Genomic DNA, 7867 nt, shown 5'->3' on the forward strand with positions numbered 1-7867 from the left:
TAAAGCAAGGAAAAAGGAGCTGGGGTGGGGGAGGAGAAAGGAGCTACCTGACACTGAAGCCACAAAGCCTGCATACATCCATCCACCCACCCACCCACACACACACTCTGTGAAACAAAAGGGTCCGGAGGCAGCCCAAAGAGCAGAAAGGGGCCAGATTGTGCGGCTGGACCGGTTGTGCTGCATTTGTCTCTCTTGGGGGGTGGCAACAGGCTCCAGTTGTGCTGTTCTTTAGGATCACATCACAAGTCTTGCCCACTCCCACTGCCTGCTGGCCAATCTAGTGGCCCCAGAACTGGCTAGGAAAGTGGGCGCAATTGAATTCTGCTGGGCAAATTGCCCAGCCCTTGGCCCTACCCAGAGGCTGCAAGGGGCGCCCCTCGGCTGGAGGGAGCCTTCCTTCCCCTTGAGGGGGGGGGGGAGGAGCCCTTGGCCAGACAGTGTCCTACAGCTGGCCATGGGATGGACTCTGCTGGGGCCCAAGAAGAAATTTTGCGGTTGGGCTGCTTTCTCACCCCCTGGAATGTACCCCATGGCTGAAGCCACCCTTATGGGCCCCCCTCCTTGCAGCTGGCACGTGCCACCCGGGTCCCCTCCCCTGGAACGAGGTCAAGGGGGTCTTCAGGGACCTTTGTACGCTTGGGGAGGGAGCGAGAGATGCCTGTCCAGAGAAGGAGCCCTGCCTGGAGCCGGGGGGGGGGGGGGAGGTCGGGGTTGAAAGTAAAGGCTCTTCGGACTCGCCCACCTGCAATCTCGGCAGGTTGTCCTCTCCCCTCACCCTTGCAAAGCAGAACTGAAGCCTGCTTGCTGCCGGCAGAGGCGCCTTCTTTTTTGGGGGGTGGCAACCTGAACCCACAGTCCCCTTACCCGGCAGGCTCCCCTCCTTGGAAGGGTCCCCGGGGCAGGAAGGCGCTGCCGGCGAGGCGCCAAGCGGCCGGAGAGAGCCGGACTCCCCGGGCAGCCGGCCGGCCGGGGGGGGGGGCTGCTTCGTTTCCACGGCAACGGATCGCCGAGCGCGGAAGGGCCTCGGGGGTGTGTGTGTGTGTGTGGCGGCTGCCGGCCCGCGACTCGGACGGGGCCACGATTGCCGGACGGCGGCTCGGCTCCTGGCGGCGTTTGCAGGGATTCGGGGGCGGGGGGGGGGCGAGCGGCAGGCTCAGCGGAGGCTAAAAGTGCCCCTGAGCCCCAGCCGGCCCTGGACGTCAGTCAGGCCCGCCCTGAGCTGAGCAGCTGATCTCGAGGACAGCCCTTCGTCTGAGACGGTCCGGGGTCTCCTGCCTGAGCAGAGGGCTCGACACCAGAGGACCCCCGAGGACCCTCCCCACGCCGTTGTTTTTCCGTCCTCTTCTTCTTCCGAGGGCTGAGCTGAGGCCCTGGCCGGGAGGCAGTGAGTCCAGCGATTCCACGCCTGGGGGTTGGTGTCTGCCTAAACCAGCCCCTCCCCTGACCGGCCAGGCCAGGCCAAGGCCGGGGGCCATTCCGGCTCAGCCCTCCGCCTTCCTGGAAAGGGGGGGAGACGCAGATCTGCTGACTCCGGCACCCGGAGAGGCTTTGCCTGGGCAGCGAGCGCTGACTTGGCACAGGTGGGGGTTGGACTCCGCGCCCGGCCCTCCTGCAGCCGCACAAGCCCTCCTGCCCGCCTCCCAGAGAGAGTCACGGGGGAGGGGAGGAAGATCGCGGGCGGGGAAGCATCAGTGCCCACATAATTGCCGGGATCTGCTGAGTGTTGAGTTTGCAGAAAGAGGGAAGAATGGTTGGGGTCATTCATAACTGGTAAATATTTGTCTAGCTAATCAAAAGGCCTTTTAATTAACAATTTTATCCTTGCAACTGGTTTAATTTAAAGGGAGAGAGAGACTGGAGAAACTTCTGCAGGAAGTCAATTAAATCAAACAGATGGCGAGGAACAGCCCAGCATCAGCGCCGCCATCTGCCTTCGATAGCCAGGGCCCACCCCGGCAGGAGCCGCTGCCAGAACGGGGCATCCAGCTGTTCTTCAGCCAGCACACCTGTTGGGGAGACCCCACCAAACTGCCGGGCCTCCCCGACTCCGGCACAGACGGAGATTCCTCTGCCCACCCACCCGCAATTGTAGAGGCGCCAGTGGAGTCAGCAAGACTGCGCCCCCCCCCTCAGCGGATGGGACAGCCCTGAAGAGGATGCCAGTCCGGGAAGGCGCAGGGGTGAGACTGGGGGGGGGGGGCTTACTGGATTCTCTGCAGTCTAATCCTGATTAGCACGGGGGGGGGGCGGAGGAGTGGCAGCTCGGCCTCCCCAGAAGCCCCTGCCGGCCCCGGCCAAAGTTCCTCCCCCACGCCTGAGCCAGGCCTCCTGCTCCACGAAGGGCGGGGATCTTCTCCCCTCCCCCGAGGCTCTTCCGCCTTCTAATCAGGTGGATTCAGCGTTTAGCCCCGGATCTGCCTCGCCTCTTTCCCAATCAGGGCCTCTTCAGGCGCAGCTCCGCGCCACTCGCCGCTGATTGCCCGCCTTTCCCCTTCCGCGCCCCGGCACTTTCCCAGCAGGCGGGCGCCCCCATCCCTGGCTGCGCCGTTGGCCCCTTCCTGGGGCAGCAGCCTCTGACTGGCACCCGGCGGCCCAAACCGTCCTGCCAGGTCGGGGAACGCGGCAGCGAGGGATGGGGCTTTCCCGCTGGGAACCCCCCTCACCTGGTCCCGGCGAGCCGGAGCCCTTGGCCGGCGGCAGGCTCGCCAAGGGCCGCGGGTGGGGACGCCGTCCAGCTCCCCACGGCGCCTGGCCGCGCTGCGAGACGCCATCCCGGTCGCAGACCGACGCCCGAGAGGCGGACGGACAGACGAACCGCTGAGCCTTCCCAGCTCCCTTCCTGGTCAGGAGTTCGGGATCCACGGAGGCCTCGACGGCCGGCGCTTTTGGTTCCCGGGCTCCGGGGTCTTCCTCAGCGGTCCCCGCCCGGGTCGCTGGCCTCGTCCCCAGCCCCTTAGCAAAGGAGGAGGAGGAGGGGGCCCTCCCCAGGCCCAGGGTACCCAAACCCTCAAGAAAGCTCCGTGGGCCGGTCTCCCCCCCCCCTCCCCGGCCAGGTGGCGGCCTCCGCCCGGGCAGCGTCGGCAGCTGGCAGGCGGCCCCTTTCCCGGGCGTCGCTGAGCACCGCAGAAGGAGAAACCAAATTCGGTTTCCGCTCGGCTGAGCACAGATAAAACGCTCAAACTTCCTGCCGGCATTTCCAGAACAAACAGGAAAGTCTCTCAACGCCCAGCCTGGGCTGAAAATACCCATTTCCAGCCGGCACCCCCAACCCCAGGTTTAAGACCCAGATTAGTGGCTGGGAGAGGCCTTCCTCCCCCACCCCGGGGCTTCCGGGGGCTCGTTTGCGAAAGGGCAGCCCTCCGGAGCCGGCGGGGGGGGGGTGGGGGAGACGGGACAGAGGCAGGTGGGCAGCCCTCTGTGCTTCGCGGTTTAAGGGAGCCGGGCGGTTCACAACTATCGAGACATAAATAAAAATGATCGGCGAGGCGCAGCAGGCAGCGACCCCAGAGCAGCCGGTGGGCGGGCGGGGCTCTGCGGTTCTGAACAGGCTGAGCTGTCAGCTGTGAGTCTAGACCAGGGGTAGGCAACCTTGGCTCTTTTATGACTCGTGGACTTCAACTCCCAGAATTCCTGAGCCAGCTGTGTGGTCTGGCGGCTGCTGTGTGACTGTAGCATTACAAACAGGAGGTCAAGGAGGAAAAGAAAGGCCAAACCCCTCTGACCATGCACAGACGCAGTATGTGTGTGTGTGTGTGTGTTATAGCTAGCTCTGCTCTTGGGCAGCATTGGGGGGGTGAGGGGGGGGCTGAGGCCTTGCTTGGCTTTAGGGTTCCTGCAGAGGAGGAGGAGGAGGAGGAGGAGAGGGGGGGAGAACTGCCCCACCCCCAGCTGTGCACAGAGGATGGTTTGGTATCTGCAGGGCTGGGCTCTGCCTGAGGCTCAGGAATGGCTGGAGCCCCCCAGCTCAGGAGTGGGGGATGTTGCTGGGGGGCTTCTTTCCGGGAGGGCACTTTGGCCTCACAGCCAGGGAAAGCTTTTGCCGATGGGTCCTGAGGGGCTAACCACAACCAGGCCCACAGCAAGCCCAGGCTCTGTCCCGTTTCCGGCCTTGTATTTGAGGAGGGTCTGTCTTTGCTGGGGGGGGGAGGGCTCAGAGCAGCAGCAGATCCTTGATTCCCCATGGAGCCACTGGTTGGCCAGAAAGCTCGGAAGTGGCTCCAAGTGACCTCCGTGGCCCCTAAGGAAGGGGCTGGACCGGCATCCCCCACCCAAGGTGGCCCTGATCACTCCGGCTTCCTCCTGGGACAAAACAGGCAAGCAGATCCAGGCGGGAGTTTACCCCGGTTTTCCCCTGGTCTTCCGGGGGGGGGGGCTGAAATCCGAGGGGGGAACCTGTGCCAAGTAAGTTGTAGGCTTTTATCCAGTCTCTGCCAGGCTGGCCTCTAGACGCTGATGCCAAGAAGGGGGCTGGGGTGAGGACCCCAATTCCCATGGGATTCCTGTCTGCCTTGCAGGCAAAGCCTCCAGAGGAGAAGGGCCGAAGACCTGGCCAGGATCCCGGATGTCCGGACACGGAGGAGCCGGTCAAGGCAGCAGCAGGGCGAAGCCTTGAAGGAAGCCGCTCCCTGGCCTGCCCAGCCGTGGATTCAGTGGCCCCGGGCCCCTTCCAGCGGGGTGGCCCCTGGGGTGGCAAGGCGGGCCGAGGGCCGCCGGCCGAGGCCCCTTCCGTCCCCCAGGTGGCCTGGGAACAGCCGCGCCGCCCCCGCCCGCGGTTGGTCGAGGACCCAGGCCGGCTTCCCTCCGTGACAGGCCGCCCTCCTTAGCAGGCGTCGCCCGCAGTAATCAGCTTAAGAGCCGAATCGATGGCTGCTTGGCCTCTGGCGGGCGGCCGGGCTGTCCCTCGGGCGCGGCGGCGGGAAGGGCTTCCTGGAAGCGGCTTGGGCGGGGGCCAAGCGGAGGGAGCTGCAGGCTGGGCCGCCTCCCGCCCTCCCCCCGCCGCCCGCTGGGGCTGCCTTCGTCCCGCTGGCGGGAAGCCCCCGCCGGCTCTCGAGCTCCAGGGAACCGCAGGCTTTGCCTTGCCGGTGACTCGGGTCCAGCGTGCTGGGTGACCCTGTCCAGACGACCCACCTCCTCGGGTAAGGTCTCGGGTCCGGGGCTGGGCTCTGCCCCTTCCCGCCGGAGCCACCGCGGCTTCCGATGTGCGGCTGCCCTTCCCCAACCCCGCTCGGGCCTCCGGGGGGGGGTCCTCCCGGCTTGGCTCCCTCGTCCAGGTCCCCTCTGGGTGCGGCGCCGGTCGCGGGCCCAGCTCCGACCTGGTTTAGCGCGGCCCGAGTCTAGCTGTCAAGGGCCCTGCCGCCCGCCCGCCGCCGCCGCCCCTCCTTCCATCATCCGCGCAGATTTATTTCACTATAATTTAATTCCATCTTCAGCGCCAGCAAGACGGATGGGCCCCGGATCGGAGCTGGGAGGCAGCGCCGGCCTCGTAAATTTATGCTCTCGCTGCCGCCGCCGCGTTCCTTGCACGCTCGCCCACCCGCCGGCCCAGGAGCATCTCCGACCCCGGCCAAGCGCGGGCCTTTCGTGCGGGTCGCGGCGGCTGGGTCTGCGGAGCCCCTCCAACGCTGCGTGTGTGTGGGGGGGGGGAGGACGTGAGTTTTGGTAGTTTTCAGGTTGCCGTTTTCGTGGGAGTCCGACCGCCGCCGCCTCCGGCTGGAGTGGGGCTGGCGTCGCCCTGGCACCTGCAAGGTGGCCTCCTCCCTGAAGCTGCCAAGGAAGCCTGAGGAAGGGGTGGGGGTCCTGCCAGCCAAGAAAAGGCCGAGTGGGCTTAGGGCTGCCACGTCTTCCTCTCCGGACTCCTCCCTCCTCATTCCCCTCCCCCCCGAGGTGCCAGGGCGGTCCTCCGAAGGGCAGCCGGACCTTTCCTGCACCCGAGGCTCCCGCTGGATCTTCCCTCCCGCAGAAACGCCTGGAAGGGGGAAGGAGAGGCAGCCGAATCGAGCCCAAACTAGACCTTCCTCAGCAAGCAAAACTCCACTGAAAGACCCACGTTTCTCTGGGGTCCAGTGAACCCAGCAGCATCTGACTAGATACCTGTTCTCCTCTCCTCCCTTTTCAGGGGCCATAGTGGGGGGGGGGGCTCTCCTGCAAAGAGGGGCCTCTGGCGAGGAGGAGGAGGAGGAGGAGGAGGAGGAGGAGGAGGAGGAGGGAGAGCACAAGGTGTCCTGAGAAGTCAGGCTGCAAGGATGCGGCACTGGGCGGAGCCTCCCCCCCCCCAACTTTTTGGTTGAGACTTTGGAAAAAGTGCAAAGAAGAGCAACAAAGATGATCAAAGGCCTGGAGACTAAAATATATGAAGAACGGTTGCAGGATTTGGGAATGGCCAGTCTAGAGAAAAGAAGGGCTAGGGGGGACATGATAGCAGTGTTCCAGTATCTGAGGGGCTGCCACATTGAGGAGGGGGTCAAATTATTCTCCAAAGCACCAGAGGGAAAGATGAGAAACAATGGATGGAAACTGATCAAGGAGAGAAGCAACCTGGAGTTAAGGAGAAACTTCCTAATAGTGAGGACAATTAACCAGTGGAACAGTTTGCCACCAGAAATCGTGGGCGCTCCATCACTGGAGGTTTTTGACTGGACAGCCACTTAGGTATCTGAAATGGTATAGGATCTCCTGCCTGAGCAGGGGGCTGGACTGGAAGACCTCCAAGGTCCCCTCCAGCTCTATTCTGATTCTGATTCTGGCTGAAGCACCCCTCCATCTGCTCAGGGTAGCAAGAAACCATGCCACCTTTAATTTGCGTTCCAGACCCCCCCCCAGGCCTCCTGGGACACAGGGCAGCTGGGGCAATGCAGGGCCACGTCTCATGTCCTCCCTTGGTGAACCTACCGTTCTCACATGCCTCGGGGTACCTTTGTGGCCACCCCACTTGTGCCAATCCCCTGCCTGGAGAAGCTTGCCCACATCAGAGGTGCTGATGCCATGGCAGGATTCGCATCTTCTGCCTCTTCTCAGCTCCTGATCTGCTCCTCCTCCTACACACACACACACCAGGGGCATTTTGCAGTTCCAGGCTGGCGATTAGGGGAACAGAGGGGCGAAGATTGTTAAGCAGGACCTGTTAAAGGGTTAATGTTAGCCGAGCGTGAAGCGGGTTCTAATCCTGACAGGTGTCATTAAACGCTTTCCCCTGCACACGTACAGAATGCACCCACCTGCCCTCCACCCTCCCATGACAGAAATTGAGTCCCTGGACCTCTTCAATGTGGGGAGGGGAAGGGATGCAAACCGACCAATGACCAGGCAAGTTACCCAAGGAGCAACCAGGGCCGGTTGAAACAGGCCACAAACATTGGGTCCCTCCGGCCCCGTCTTGGTGCCTGGCGCATAGACTCCCCCTCTGGGCCCTTGTGGCCCTCAGCCCCGCTCTCGCCTCCCCAGTCTGCGCGCAAAGCAAGATGGCTGGAGGGGCCGTTACAACGCAGGAAGACCCAGGGACTGGCCCAGGCTGGGAGAGCGAGGAGGGTCTTGGCCAGGAATTAGAAGAAAGGGGGCTGGCTCCCCCCAACGTGCCTCAGACCACTCCTATCTTCCCCCGCCCCCAAGGGGGGGAGAAATGCTATAAGCCAGTGGTTCTCAACCTTTTTAATGCCGCGACCCCCAACTGGTCGTAAGTTGAGGACTAAACCGGTCGTAAGTCGAGGACTAAACCGGTCGTAAGTCGAGGACTTTCCCTGCCCGGGAGCGCCACGCATGCGTGGTTCCGCCCCCTGCGCCGGCCGAGGCGTAGCTGGCAAGCGGCAGAGACGGAGCAGGCCGACCACCAGCTGGCCCAGCCCAAGGGAGGTAAGGCACCCGCCGGAAA

This window comes from Protobothrops mucrosquamatus, unplaced genomic scaffold (assembly GCF_001527695.2).
Source record: "Protobothrops mucrosquamatus isolate PMUCROS unplaced genomic scaffold, P.Mucros_1.0 scaffold4876, whole genome shotgun sequence".
NCBI lineage: Eukaryota > Metazoa > Chordata > Lepidosauria > Squamata > Viperidae > Protobothrops > Protobothrops mucrosquamatus.